Below are 16132 nucleotides of genomic sequence, written 5' to 3'. Positions count from 1 at the left end.
GAGCCATTAAATAGTGGGGCCAGGATTTGAATCTAGGTGTTCTAATTCCAGAGGCAATATTCTTGATAACTATACATGTTATGTAGTGCTGTACTGTTTGGCATAGTAAAAAAATCTAAGCCATGAAAAAAGGTGAAACCATCTTAAAAGTATTAAGTGGAAAAAAAAAAAAAAAAAAGATCAGCAACTGAGAACAGCCCTGTCTCAAGTTTCAGCAGTGCTGTTTCTTTCTTTTTTTTTTTCCTTCTTTGCAGACAATATGATTTTATTTTTATTATACTTTAAGTTCTAGGGTACATGTGCACAACGTGCAGGTTTGTTACTTTTGTATACATGTGCCATGTTGGTGTGCTGCACCCATTAACTCATCATTTACATTAGGTATATCTCCTAATGCTGTCCCTCCCCACTCCCTCCTCCCCACAATGGGACTCGGTGTGTGATGATCTCCTTCCTGTGTCCAAGTGATCTCATTGTTCAATTCCCACCTATGAGTGAGAACATGCGGTATTTGGTTTTCTGTTCTTGCGATAGTTTGCTGAGAATGATGGTTTCCAGCTGCATCCATGTCCCTACAAAGGACACGAACTCATCCATTTTTATGGCTGCATAGTATTCCATGGTGTATATGTGCCACATTTTCTTAATCCAGTCTGTCACTGATGGAAATTTGGATTGATTCCAAGTCTTTGCTATTGTAAATAGTGCCACAATAAACATACATGTACATGTGTCTTTATAGCAGCATGACTTATAATCCTTTGGGTATATCCCCAGTAATGGAATGGCTGGGTCAAATGGTATTTCTAGTTCTAGATCCTTGAGGAATCGCTACACTGTCTTCCACAATGGTTGAACCAGTTTACAGTCCCACCAACAGTGTAAAAGTGTCCCTATTTCTCCACATCCTCTCTAGCACCTGTTGTTTCCTGATTTTTTAATGATTGCCATTCTAACTGGTGTGAGATGGTATGTCATTTTGGTTTTGATTTGCATTTCTCTGATGGCGAGTGATGATGAGCATTTTTTCATGTGTCTGTTGGCTGTATGAATGTGGATTAGAGACTTAACTGTTAGACCTAATACCATAAAAACCCTAGAAGAAAACCTAGGTAATACCATTCAGGACATAGGCATGGGCAAGCACTTCATGTCTAAAACACCAAAAGCAATGGCAACAAAAGCCAAAATTGACAAGTGGGATCTAATTAAACTAAAGAGCTTCTGCACAGCAAAAGAAACTACCATCAGAGTGAACAGGCAACCTACAGAATGGGAGAAAATTTTTGCAATCTGCTCATCTGACAAAGGGCTAATATCCAGAACGTATAAAGAACTCAATTAAATTTACAAGAAAAAAACGAACAATCCCATCAAAAAGTGGGCAAGGGATATGAACAGACACTTCTAAAAAGAGCACTGCTGTTTTTTACTTGTGGTAGAAAGATTTTTCAGTTATCTAGTGCTTTGTTTCTTAATGTCTTCAACTTTAAATGAGAACCATGCCTAACTTGATGTCTTTCATGGGAAAGTTTTGAGAAGAAACTAATACATAATTGAAACATTTAAGTGATGTAGAGAAAGATCTAATAGAAATTACAGACTGGGGTCATACCCAAGATGGCCAAATAGGAACAGCTCCAGCCTCCAGCTCCCAGCATGAGTGACACAGAAGATGGGTGATTTTTGCATTTTCAACTGAGGTACCGGGTTCATCTCACTGGGGTGTGTCATGTTGCACAGTTGGCACTGGTCCACAGGTGCAGCCTGACCAGCAAGAGCTGAAGCAGGGCGAGGCATCACCTCACCTGGGAAGAGCAAGGGGGAAGGGAATTCCTTTTCCTAGCCAAAGGAAATTGAGACACACAAAACCTGGAAAATCGGGTAACTCCCACCCTAATACTATGCTTTACCAAGGGTCTTAGCAAATGGCACACCAGGAGATTATATCCCACACCTGGCCCAGAGGGTCCCATGCTCACGGAGCCTCCCTCATTGCTAGCCCAGCAGTCTGAGATCTAACTACAAGGTGGCAGCGAGGCTGGGGGAGGGGCACCCGCCACTGCTGAGGCTTGAGTGGGTAAACAAAGCAGCTGGGAAGCTCGAATTGGGTGGAGCCCACCACAGCTCAAGGAGGCCGGCCTGCCTCTGTAGACTCCTCCTCTGGGGACAGGTCATAGCTAAACAAAAAGCAGCAGAAACCTCAGCAGAGGTAAATGCGCCCGTCTGACAGCTTTGAAGAGAGCAGTGGATCTCCCAGCACAGAGGTTGAGATCTGAAAACGTACAGACTGCCTGCTCAAGTGGGTCCCTGACCCCTGAGTAGCCTAACTGGAGACATCCCCCACTAAGTGCAGACTGACACCTCACACCTCACATGGCGGGGTACACCCCTGAGACAAAGCTTCCAGAGCAAGAATTGGACAGTAACACTTGCTGTTCAGCAATATTCTATCTTCTGCAGCCTCTGCTGCTGATACCCAGGCAAACAGGGTCTGGAGTGGACCTCAAGCAAACTCCAACAGACCTACAGCTGAGGGTCCTGACTGTTAGAAGGAAAACTAACAAACAGAAAGGACACCCACACTAAAACCCCATCAGTACATCACCGTCATCAAAGGCCAAAGGCAGATAAAACCACAAAGATGGGGAAAAAGCAGGGCAGAAAAGCTGGAAATTCAAAAATTAGAGCACATCTCCCCCTCCAAAGGAACGCAGCTCATTGCCAGCAACGGATCAAAGCTGGACGGAGAATGACTTTGATGAGTTGAGAGAAGAAGGCTTCAGTCGATCAAACTTCTCAGAGCTAAAGGAGAAACTATGTAACCAGTGCAAAGAAACTAAAAACATTGAAAAAAGATTTGACGAATGGCTAACTAGAATAACCAATGTAGAGAAGTCCTTAAAAGAACCGATAGAGTTGAAACCCTTAACATGAGAATTACGTGACAAATGCACAACCTTTAGTAACTGACTCAATCATCTGGAAGAAAGAGTATCAGCGATTGAAGAACAAATGAATGAAATGAAGTGAGAAGAGAAGTGTAGAGAAAAAAGAGTAAAAAGAAATGAACAAAGCCTCCAAGAAATATGGGATTATGTGAAAAGACCAAATCTACATCTGATTGGTGTGCCTGAAAGTGAGGGGGAAAATGGAACCAAGTTGGAAAACACTCCACAGGATATCATCCAGAAGAACTTCCCCAACCTAGTAAGGCAGACCAACATTCAAATTCAGGAAATACAGAGAACACCACAAAGATACTCCTCGAGAAGAGCAACTCCAAGACACATAATTGTCAGATTCACCAAAGTTGAAATGAAGGAAAAAATGTTAAGCACAGCCAGAGAGAAAGGTCGGGTTACCCACAAAGGGAAGCCCATCAGACTAACAGCAGATCTCTCAGCAGAAACTTTAGAAGCCAGAAGAGAGTGGGGGCCAATATTCAACATTCTTAAAGAAAAGAATTTTCAACCCACAATTTCATATCCAGCCGAACTGAGTTTCATAAGTGAAGGAGAAAGAAAATCCTTTACAGACAAGCAAATGCTTAGAGACTTTGTCACCACCAGGCGTGCCGTACAAGAGATCCTGAAGGAAGCACTAAACATGGAAAGGAACAACCGGTACCAGCCATTGCAAAAACATGTCAAAATGTAAAGTCCATCGATGCTAGGAAGAAACTGCATCAACTAGCGAGCAAAATAACCAGCTAATATCATAATGACATGATCAGATTCATACATAACAATATTAACCTTAAATGTAAATGGACTAAATGGCCCAATTAAAAGACACACACTGGCAAACTGGATAAAGAATGAAGACCCATCAGTTTGCTGTATTCAGGAGACCCATCTCACATGCAGAGACACACATAGGCTCAAAATAAAGGGATGGAGGAAGATCTACCAAGCAAATGGAAAACAAAAAAAAGCAGGGGTTGCAATACTAGACTCTGATAAAACACACTTTAAACCATCAAAGATCAAAAGAGACAAAAAAGGCCATTACATAATGGTAAAGGGATCAATTCATCAGGAAGAGCTAACTATCCTAAATATACATGCACCCAATACAGGAGCACCCAGATTCATAAAGCAAGTCCTTAGAGACTTACAAAGAGACTTAGACTCCCATACAACAATAATGGGAGACTTTATCACCCCACTGTCAACTTTAGACAGATCAATGAGACATAAAGTCAACAAGGATATCCAGGAACTGAACTCAGCTCTGCACCAAGAGGACCTAATAGACATCTACAGAACTCTCCACCCCAAATCAACAGAATATATATTCTTCTCAGCACCACATTGCACTTATTCCAAAATTGACCACATAGTTGGAAGTAAAGCACTCCTCAGCAAATGTACAAGAACAGAAATTATAACAAACTGTCTCTCAGACCACAGTGCAATCAAACTAGAACTCAGGACTAAGAAACTCAATCAAAAACGCCCAACTACATGGAAACAGAACAACCTGCTCCTGAATGACTACTGGGTACATAATGAAATAAAGGCAGAAATAAAGATGTTCTTTGATACCAATGAGAACAAAGATACAACATACCAGAATCTCTGGGACACATTTAAAGCACTGTGTAGAGGGAAATTTATAGCACTAAATGCCCACAAGAGAAAGCAGGAAAGATATAAATTCTCAAAAGATCTAAATTCTCAAAAGATCTAAAATAAACAAATGGAAGAACACCCTAGCATCACAATTAAAAGAACTAGAGAAACAAGAGCAAACACATTCAAAAGCCAGCAGAAGGCAAGAAATAACTAAGATCAGAGCAGAACTGAAGGAGACAGAGACACAAAAAACCCTCTAGAAAATCAATGAATCCAGAAGCTGGTATTTTGAAAAGATCAACAAAATTGATAGACCACCAGCAAGACTAATAAAGAAGAAAAGAGAGAAGAATCAAATAGATGCAATAAAAATGATAAAGGGGATATCACCACCGACCCCACAGAAACACAAACTACCTTCAGAGAACACTATAAACACCTCTACACAAATAAACTAGAAAATCTACAAGAAATGGATAATTTCTGGACACTTACACTCTCCCAAGACTAAACTGGGAAGAAGTTGAATCCCTGTTTAGACCAATAGTAGGCTCTGAAATTGAGTCAATAATTAATAGCCTACCAACCAAAAAAAGTCCAGGACCAGACAGATTCACAGCCGAATTCTACCAGAGGTACAAGGAGGAATTGGTAACATTCCTTCTGAAACCATTCCAATCAATAGAAAAAGAGGGAATCCTCCCTAACTCATTTTACGAGGCCAACATCATCCTGATACCAAAGCCTGACAGACACACAACAAAAAAAGAGAATTTTAGACCAATATCCCTGATGAACATCGATGCAAAAATCCTCAACAAAATACTGGCAAACCTAATCCAGCATCACATCAAAAAGCTTATCCACCATGATCAAGTGGGCTTCATCCCTGGGATGCAAGGCTGGTTCAACATATGCGAATCAATAAACGTAATCCAGCATATAAACAGAACGAAAGAAAAAAACCACATGATTATCTCAATAGATGCAGAAAAGGCCTTTGACAACATTCAACAGCCCTTCATGCTAAAGACGCTCAATAAATTCGGTATTGATGGAATGTATCTCAAAATAATAAGAGCTATTTATGACAAGCCCACAGCCAATATCATACTGAATGGGCAAAAACTGGAAACATTCCCTTTGAAAACTGGCACAAGACAGGGATGCCCTCTCTCACCACTCCTATTCAACATAGTGTTGGAAGTTCTGGCTAGGGCAATCAGGCAAGAGAAAGAAATCAAGGGTATTCAGTTAGGAAAAGAAGTCAAATTGTCCCTGATTGCAGATGACATGATTGTATATTCAGAAAACCCATTGTCTCAGCCCAAAATCTCCTTAAGCTGATAAACAACTTCAGCAAAATCTCAGGATACAAAATCAATGTGCAAAAATCACAAGCATTCTTATACAACAGTATCAGACAAACAGAGAACCAAATCATGAATGAACTCCCATTCACAATAGCTTCAAAGAGAATAAAATACCTAGGAATGCAACTTACAAGGGATGTAAAGGACCTCTTCAAGGAGAACTACAAACCACTGCTCAGTGAAATAAAAGAGGACACAAACAAATGGAAGAACATACCATGCTCATGGATAGGAAGAATCAATATTGTGAAATTGGCCAGACTGCCCAAGGTAATTTATAGATTCAATGCCATCCCCATTAAGCTACCAATGACTTTCTTCACAGAATTGGAAAAAACTGCTTTAAAGTTCGTATGGAATCAAAAAAAGTACCCTCATTGCCAAGAGAATCCAAAGCCAAAAGAACAAAGCTGGAGGCATCATGTTGCCTGAGTTCAAACTATACTACAAGGCTACAGTAATCAAAACAGCATGGTACTGATACCAAAACAGAGATCTAGACCAATGGAACAGAACAGAGTCCTCAGAAATAATGCCACACATCTACAGCCATCTGATCTTTGACAAACCTGACAAAAGCAAGAAATGGAGAAAGGATTCCCTGTTTAATAAATGGTGCTGGGAAAATTGACTAGCCTTAAGTAGAAAGCTGAAACTGGATCCATTCCTTACTCCTTATATGAAAATTAATTAAAGATGGATTAGAGACTTAAATGTTAGACCAAAAACCATAAAAACCCTAGAAGAAAACCTAGCTAATACCATTCAGGACATAGGCATGGGCAAGCATGTCACGTCTAAAACACCGAAAGCAATGGCAACAAAAGCCAAAATTGACAAATGGGATCTAATTAAATTAAAGAGCTTCTGCACAGCAAAAGAAACTACCATCAGAGTGAATAGGCAACCTACAGAATGGGAGAAAATTTTTGCAATCTACTTATCTGACAAAGGGCTAATATCCAGAACCTGTAAAAAACTCAATCAAATTTACAAGAAAGAAACAAACAACCCCATCGAAAAGTGGGCAAAGGATATGAACAGATACTTCTGAAAAGAAGAAATTCATACAGCCAACAGACACATGAAAAAATGCTCATCATCACTCGCCATCAAAGAAATGCAAATCAAAACCACAATGACATACCATCTCATACCAGTTAGAATGGCAATCATTAAAAAAATCAGGAAACAACATTTGCTGGAGAGGTTGTGGAGAAATAGGAACACTTTTACCCTGTTGGTGGGACTGTAAACTAGTTCAACCATTGTGGAAGACAGTGTGGCGATTCCTAAAGGATCTAGAACTAGAAATACCATTTGACTCAGCCATCCCATTACTGGGGATATACCCAAAGGATTATAAGTCATGCTGCTATAAAGACACATGCACACGTATGTTTATTGTGGCACTATTCACAATAGCAAAGACTTGGAATCCACCCAAATTTCCATCAGTGACAGACTGGATTGAGAAAATGTGGCACATATACACCATGGAATACTATGCAGCCATAAAAATGGATGAGTTTGTGTCCTTTGTAGGGACATGGATGCAGCTGGAAACCATCATTCTCAGCAAACTTTCGCAAGAACAGAAAACCAAATACCGCATGTTCTCACTCATAGGTGGGAATTGAACAATGAGATCACTTGGACACAGGAAGGGGAACATCACGCATGAGGTCCTATTGTGGGGAGGGGGAAGGGGGAGTGGGGAGGGACAGCATTAGGAGATATACCTAATGTAAAGGACGAGTTAATGGGTGCAGCACACCAACATGGCACATTTATACATATGTAACAAACGTGCACATTGTGCACATGTACCCTAGAACTTAAAGTATAATTAAAAAAGAAAAAAAGAAATTACAAGGTCGTATATGAATACTAAAGATAACTTGAACCATCAGCTAATCGCCCAGTGGAACTGTATAGTGTCTCAGCTACTAGTTGAGTTGAAAAATGGAAATGACAAGTGATTCAAGCTTTGAAAGATATTTCCTATATCTTGAATATTTTCTTAGTGGTGAAATATACTTTGAGGAAAAACAGATGCTGGATTGGGTGACCCCTTGGCCTTAGCCAGACTTAATTTTTTTTTTTAATTTCTCATTTTCAGTTTATTGTTTTAACATGTTATATGCACAATAAATTCATTGTATAAAGAAGGCTTAGGATGCTTCCCTTTTTTATTCATCCCCAATGTGGACAAATATACAGTCAGAGTGGAACTGGAAAGAAAATTAAAGTCCTTTGAATCAAAGTCTATAGGAAACTAAATGGTAGCAGCCCATTGATCACCCACACAGTCTGGCAATGTCAGAGCAATTACACTGGGCCAAAGACACTAAGTATAAAGTATTACACAAACAAATTTAAAATGGGTGGGATGGAGGCCTATAACACTTTGCTGGAATCAAAATAGTTTCCATGAAGAGCAAGAGTCCCAGTGTATGTTCAGTTCCCAAGAAACAGTAATTTGAGCAGAAGCTCCATAATGCTATTTAATAATATTATTTTCCACTTATAGTTCAAAATAGAGTGATTGCTTTCCATTAGGTCAGTGATCTTTGTAAAAGTGAAATATTATCGTGATAAAGGCAAGGAAAGACAAACTAAAAAATAAGGAAAAAACCCCCAAAATCATCCAAGACGGAAAGTTCAATTTGTAAAAACAAACAAAAGAAAAATTGTATTATGTTGTATTATTGGTTTAAAAATTATAATGAGGGATTAGGAAAAAAATGAGGAGGAGGAAGGGAGGAACAACGGAAAAAAACACAGTCCTTCAGGAGTACTTCAGGAGAACGAATCCAGCCTGAGATAGGTCTGGGTGACTGGTAATTGACACTGAGACCCAGAAGATTTCATCCAATTTTACATAACAAGGTTGATAAGTTTTTAGGATTCTCCTGGTGATTTTTTTCTATTTTTTGTAGTGATTAATGAAGTGTGATTTGCAAAGAGAGGGCTTGTACTTTTCTTCATTAACTCTTCATGTGTAATTTCTGTGGAAGGAGCCTGGTGCTAGATACCCTAAGGCTGTGAAAACAAGACTTTGACTCTGCTCTCAGGGAACTTACAGTTTTATAGGGGAGACTCATATCTAAAATAATACTAAAAAAGTAGAAAATGGTAAATCTAAAAGTGTAATTCAGATATAGTCCCATGGAGACTTAGAGGTAGCAAAGATTACTTATGTCACTGGAGATGTGAGAAAGATTTATGGGGAATTCAGGACATATGTCCCAAGGAGAGTGAATAATTATATTTGGTTAGAACCTAGGATATGATGTAAGATTTCTGTTGGTTGACATTTAGGGTTACAAAAGTGTCCCCTTCTCTGTGAGGGTCTGAAATTTGGGGTATGGACTACAACATGATTTAATAGCAAATGGGCCTGATCTAATCCTTTCATATACTGTAAGTCACAGCCAATGACAACTCACCTTTCTATTTTTTCTAGGGGAAATTGACCCAGATTTGTTCCATGGTGTTGTGTCAGAACTCAAAAAAAAAAAAAAAAAAAAAAAAAAAAAAAAAAAAAAAAAGAATCTTTCCCATGTTGAATTCCATTCATATCATTCCATGGGCACTATTTATTTAAATATTTTCTTTTACTTAGAGATTTAGTTCTAAGAGATTTGCTTTCATAAAAGCACTTGGGTGACACATACTATAAGAAATTCAGTTTATTTTCAATATATTTGTATTAATTCTATTGAATAGATTATTGATTAAAGGAAAATCTATTAGTATTTAATGACACTTGCTTTTTATGACATTGCATGCTGATATACAATCACAGTGAAGAATCAGAAGGTACCCTATATAACATGAAATATTTTGAAGAAAGTTGATCTTGAATTTTACTTTAGGTTTTCACCTTTTAGGTTGTGCTTAAATAAGTGTGTAAGAGGCACTAAAACTGGGTGTATATATATATATTCATATATATTTATATTTATATATATTTGAACATTTTCTAGCAATTTATGAAATTAGGAAAAAGAAAGTCAATCAACCGTAGAGCTCCTAAGAATTTAGTGATTTGTTACTTAACATCTCTTTTAACCTTGATCAACTCTCAGTCTGCAGTTATTACAAAAGGTATCGACTTCTCACCTCTTACTGGGAAAATAATCATTAAGACCTCCTCAACATCTCTCCTATTCATTGCCTTCTTCCTCTAACAAGTGCCAGATCTATTTCAGATCCTCATTATCTCTTCTCTTGACTATGTCAAGGGCCTCCTAATTGGTCTCACTGCCTTTTGTTTCTGTCTGGTGGAAACTAACCCAACTCCTAAGAAACTATTCATGCTAAAATATAGCATGGATTATGCCATCTTCTTACACAAAATTATTCAATAATTCCCTATTGCAATCTGATCTAAGCTCAGATAGCTTGCCTTGATTTGCAAGGCCATCACAATCGATTTCCTTCATATATCGTATGTTCGAGTCAAAGTTGATAACTGCTGGCCAGGCATGGTACCCCATGTCGGTGATCCCAGCACTTTCGGAGGTCAAGGCAGGCATATCACTTAAGCCCAGGAGTTCAAGACCAGCCTGGCCATCGTGAAAACCCATCTCTGCAAAATATAATAAAGAAATTAGCCAGGCATGGTGGCATGTGCCTGTAGGGAGGCTGAGGTGGGAGGATCGCTTGAGCCTGGGAGGTCGAGGCTTCAGTGAGCCATGATCATGCCACTACACTCTAGTCTGGGTGACAGAGTGAAACCCTGTCTCAAAACAAGCAAACAAACAAGCAGAAAAAAACCCCACCAAAGCTGATAACTTCCCTGTAAATTGGTTAAAAGTTGATAACTGCCATGTGTCACTGGAGATGTGAGGATTTAGGGGGAAGTCAGGAGGCATGTTCCAAACAGACCTCTACGCTTAAGCACATGATATCTGGAAAGTCCTCATTATTTCTAGTTGTAGGAATCCTCATCATCATGCAAAGTAACAAGCACTTTCAGCCTAATTCTACCATGCCTCAGCCCCTCCCAATCCAGCCAGAAGTAGGGGGTTATCCTTTCTCTGAACATCCAAACTCTTTCTTTGAACTACCTTTATGATAATTTACCACAATCTGCCCTGCATTATCAGTTTTTGTGCGCTCACTTAAGCCTTTCCTATACTGTAAAATCCTTAAAGACCACAGTCACATCTTACTGTCCTTATACCTCCCGTAGCACCTGTCCCAGTGGTCTGCATATTGTTGTTACTTAATCGATTCTGTTCCTTGAAAGATGTATTTAATGTAATTTTGACCTGCCCAAAAGTTATGATTGTTATCCATCTTATTGGTAGAAATTGGGGGCTTCCAATAATTACTTTGATTTAGTTATCCCAAAACATCTGACATATTTTAGGTCATTTTTTAATGTAAAATATTTTAATTAAAGTTGATATAACTGGACATAATATGAGAAGAGTGACAGAAAAGAAAATGCTACAGATTGTACTTATGAATTTGTTGAGCTCAGAATAAGGAAGCAGCATCAGTTCCAGAAATATCTGCTAGTTAAGACCCAAGAAGTCAAACATACCTAACCATCGTGCATATCACATTCTTTCAACAGGAGGTGCCAAGAAGAAAAGGAGCAATCTGCCATCTGCTAGGCCATCTGTTTCATAAGACCTATTCCTTATTTACAGCCATTGGGGTTTTCATTTATTATAAAAAATGATCAGCATCATCAAAGACCCCAAATAAGAGCATATAATATTATCTAATAGGCATCTAGGTTAGCAGAAGATTCTATTTTTCTCCAAGTTGTTTCCCTATTGAGTCATATCCTTCACAAGGTATGTAATATAGAAAGAGCACAATCTGTGAATCAGAAGCCCTAGGTCTGAATCCTAACTCTGCTTCCTACTAACTTATCTAGGGCAATTGCCTACATACCTGACCTTAAAATTCTTCCATGTAAAATGGAAATAATAACGTACCTCACAGGATGTGAGTCAAAATGTAAGCTCCATAAAGGCAAGCATCTTCATGTGTTTTGTACAGTGATGTATCCTAAGGACTCATAACATTGTTTGGCATGCAGAAGATGCTCATTCAATACTTGTTGAATGTGATAATGCTGAAATAAGGTTGATACTTATAAAAATGCTGTAAAGACTATTATTCAAATAATAGAATTCCAGGGTAAGGAACTTAAGGATTTATCTAATTCAGTCTCCTTGATTTATAGATGAATAAACTGAAGACTGGAAATACTGAACAGCACAAGATGTTATAGCCACATTCCTTTTTAAAATTGTATAATCAACTGGGTGCAGTGGCTCATGCCTATAATCCCAGCACTTTTGGAGGTGAGGTGGGTGATCACTCGAGGTCAGGAGTTCAAGACCAGCCTCGCCAACATGGTGAAACCCCAACTCTACTAAAAATACATAAATTAGCTGTATGTGGTGGTGTGTGCCTGTAGTTCCAGCTACTTGGGAGGCTGAGATATGAGAATTGCTTGAACCTGGGAGTCAGAGGTTGCAGTGAGCCAAAATCACACTTCTGCACTCCAGCTTGGGCAATAAAGTAGATTCCATCTCAAAAAATTAAAAAAAAAATTAAAAAAATAAAAAAATTGTATAATCCATCACCTTAGTACAATGCTTTACAAACTTCAGTCTTCTGTGTAAAACCTTCTCTATTTTTGCTATAGTCATATACTTTAGTTTTACTTACTACTCTTTTTAGGTTGGGTTAAATCATTAAACATCAATACTTACTTTCCCTTGTCTTAAGCAAAAATGTTTGTGCAATAACATTTTGTTGTTCAAGTAATAGTTTTTCAATACACATTAAGATAAAAATTGTACATGTAGGTACGACCTAAAATTGTTTTGCCTATTTCTAGTAGTGTGTATTCCATGCCCTTAAAAAATACTACCTAAAGCCATCTGGGATGCATTATGACTCTGTATGAACATTCTTCATGGAATAAAGTAGCAAATACATTTCTAATATGGTCAATTCACAAGTTTTTATATTAGAATAGAGGAACATGTTATCACAGAGCCTGCCTTGCAAAAGCTCCTGAGGGAAGCACTAAGTATGGAAAGAAAATATGGTTACCATCCACCACAAAAACATACTGAAGTACAAGAACCAGTGACACTGTGGAGCAACCACATAAACAAGTTTGCAAAATAATCAGCTAGCATCATGATGACAGGATAGAATGTACACATAATGATATACCCTTAAATGTTACTGGGCCAATTAAAAGACACAGAATGGCAAGCTGGGTAAAGAACCAAGACCCATCAATATGCTGTGTTAAAGAGACCCTTCTCACATGCAGAGACACACATAAGCTCAAAATAAAGGGATGGAGGAAATTTACCAAGCAAGTGGAAAATAGAAAAAAGCAGGGGTTATAATTCTAGTTTCTGACAAAACAGACTTTAAACCAACAAAGATAAGAAACGAAAAAGAAGGGCATTACATAATGGCAAAGGGTTCAATTCAACAAGAAGAGCTATCTATGCTAAATATATACACACCCAATACAGGAACACCCAGATTTATAAAACAAGTTCTTAGAGACATACAATGAGACTTAGAGTCCCACACAATAATAGTGGGAAACTTTAACACCCCGCTGACAATATTAGACAGATCATCAAGACATAAAATTAACAAGGATATTCAGGACTTGAACTCAGCTCTGGATCAAGTGGACTTGATAGACATCTACAGAACTCTCCACCCAAATTCAACAGAATATACATTCTTCTCATGGCCACATGGCACTTACTCTAAAATTGACCACATAATTGGGAGTAAAACTCTCCTCAGTAAGTGCAAAAGAAGTAAAATTATAACACACAGTCTTTCAGACCTCAGCACAATCAAATTAAAACTCAAGACTAAGAAATTAACTTAAAACCACACAACTACATGGAAATTGAATAACCTGCTCCTGAATGACTCTTGAAAAAACAATGAAATTAAGGAAGGTATCAAGAAGTTCTTTGAAACTCATGATAACAAAGGGATAATGTGCCAGAAACTCTTGGATGCATCTAAAGCAGTGTTAAGAGGGAAATTTACAGCACTAAATGCGCATATCAAAAAGCTAGAAAGATCTCAAGTTAACAATCTAACATCTCGAGTAAAAGAACCAGAGAACTAAGAATAAACCCCAAAACTAGCAGAAGACAAGAAATAACCAAGATTGGAGCTGAACTGAAGGAGTTAGGGACATAAAAAATCCTTCTAAAAAGAATCTGCAAATCCAGGAGTGGGTTTTCTGGGGGGGGGCGGGGGGGGGAAGGTAGACTGCTAGCTAGACTAATAGAGAAGAAAAGAGAGAATAATCAAATATACACAATCAAAATGATAAGGGGGATATCACCACTGAACCCAGAGAAATACAAACAACCATCAGAGAATGCCATAAACACCTCTATTTACATAAACTAGAAAATTGAGAAGAAGTGGATAAATACCTGGACACATACACCCTCCCAAGACTGAACCAGGAAGAAATGGAATCCCTGAATAGATCAATAATGAATTCTGAAATTGAGGCGGTAATAAATAGCCTACCAACCAAAAAAAGCCCAAGACCAGATGGAGTCACAGCTGAATTCTATCAGAGGTACTAAGAAGAGCTGGTATCATTTCTACTGAAACTTTTCCAAAAAAAATTAAAAAGGAGGGAGTCCTCCCTAACTCATTCTGTGAGGCCAGCATCATTCTGATACCAAAACCTGGAAGAGATACAAGAAAGCAAGAAAACTTCAGACCAATATCCTTGATTGACATTGATGCAAAAATCCTCAATAAAATACTGGCAAAGCAAATACAGCAGCACATCAAAATGTGTATCCACTACAACCAAGTTGGCTTCATCCTGGCCTGGGATGCAAGGTTGGTTTAACATACGCAAATAAGTAGGTATGATCCATCATATAAACAGAACTAAGGACAAAACCATATGATTATCTCAATTGATGCAGAAAAGACCTTCAGTAAAATTCAACATCCTTTCATGTGAAAAACTCAATAAACGAGGTATTAAAGGAATGTACCTCAAAATAGCAAAAGCCATATATAACAAACCCACAGCCAATAACACACTGAATGGGCAATAGCTGGAAACATTCCCCTTGAAAACGGGCACAAAGAAGAATGCCCTCTCTCACCACTCCTATTTAACATAGTGTTGGAAGTTCTGGTCAGGGACATCAGGCAAGAGAAAGAAACAAATGGTATTCAAATAGGAAGAGAGGCAGTCAAATTATCTTTATTTGCAGATGACATGATCCTATATCTAGAAAACCCCTTAGTCTCAGCCAAAAGCTTCTTAAACTGATAAGCAACTTCAGCAAAGTCTCAAGATACAAAATCCATGTGCAAAAATCACTAACATTCCTCTATACACCAAGAGGCAAGCAGCAGAGTCAAATAACAAATAAGCTCTCATTCACAATTGCTATAAAAAGAATAAAATGCCTAAGAATACAGCTAACAGGGGAGTGAAGGACCTCCTCAAGGAGAACAGCAAGCCACTATTCAAAGAAATCAGAGAAGATACAAATGGAAAAATACTCTATACTCATGGATAGGAAGAACCAATATCATGAAAGTGGCCATACAGCTCAAAGTAATTTATAGATTCAGTGCTATTCCCATTAAACTGCCATTGGCATTCTTCACAGAATTAGAAAAAAACTATTTGAAAATTCATATGGAAACAAAAAAGAGCCCAAATAGCCAAGACAATCCTAAGCAAAAAGGACAAATCTGGAGGCATCATCCTACCCTACTTCAAACTATAGGACAAGGCTATAGTAACCAAAATAGCATGGTACTGGTAGAAGAACAGACACATAGACCAATGGAAGAGAATATAGAACTCAGAAATAAGACTTCACACCGATAACCTTCTGATCTTCAACAAACCTGACAAAAACAAGCAATGGGGAAAGGATTCCGTATTTAATAAATGGTGCTGGGAGAACTGGCTAGCCATATGCAGAAAATTGAAACTGGACCTCTTCCTTACATACAAAAATCAACTCAAGATGGATTAAAGATTTAATTGTAAAACCAAAAACCATAAAAACCCTAGAAGAAAATCTAGGCAATACCATTCAGGACATAGGTATGGGCAAAGATTTAATGACAAAGTACCAAAAGCAGTTGGAA

At 38.3% G+C, this 16132-nt stretch overlaps 1 long non-coding RNA gene across 4 annotated transcripts in view; it reads left to right on the top strand.

Annotated features, from left to right (window-relative positions):
* Window positions 1-16132, top strand: part of LOC105480079 (uncharacterized) — a 363272-nt gene that overhangs the window by 101040 nt on the left and 246100 nt on the right. Inside the window, exon 4 of one of the 4 annotated variants that reach the window (XR_986271.3) lies at window positions 11547-12801. The exons of the other annotated variants lie outside the window; for them this stretch is intronic. This is a non-coding gene — a long non-coding RNA (uncharacterized lncRNA). Of the gene's footprint in view, window positions 1-11546; window positions 12802-16132 lie in introns of those variants that run through there. 4 annotated transcript variants of the gene reach the window in all.

This window comes from Macaca nemestrina, chromosome 2 (assembly GCF_043159975.1).
Source record: "Macaca nemestrina isolate mMacNem1 chromosome 2, mMacNem.hap1, whole genome shotgun sequence".
In the NCBI taxonomy this organism is placed as follows: Eukaryota; Metazoa; Chordata; class Mammalia; order Primates; family Cercopithecidae; genus Macaca; species Macaca nemestrina.
Note: the sequence above shows the minus strand (reverse complement) of the source record. Positions and strands in the feature narration are given on the sequence as shown.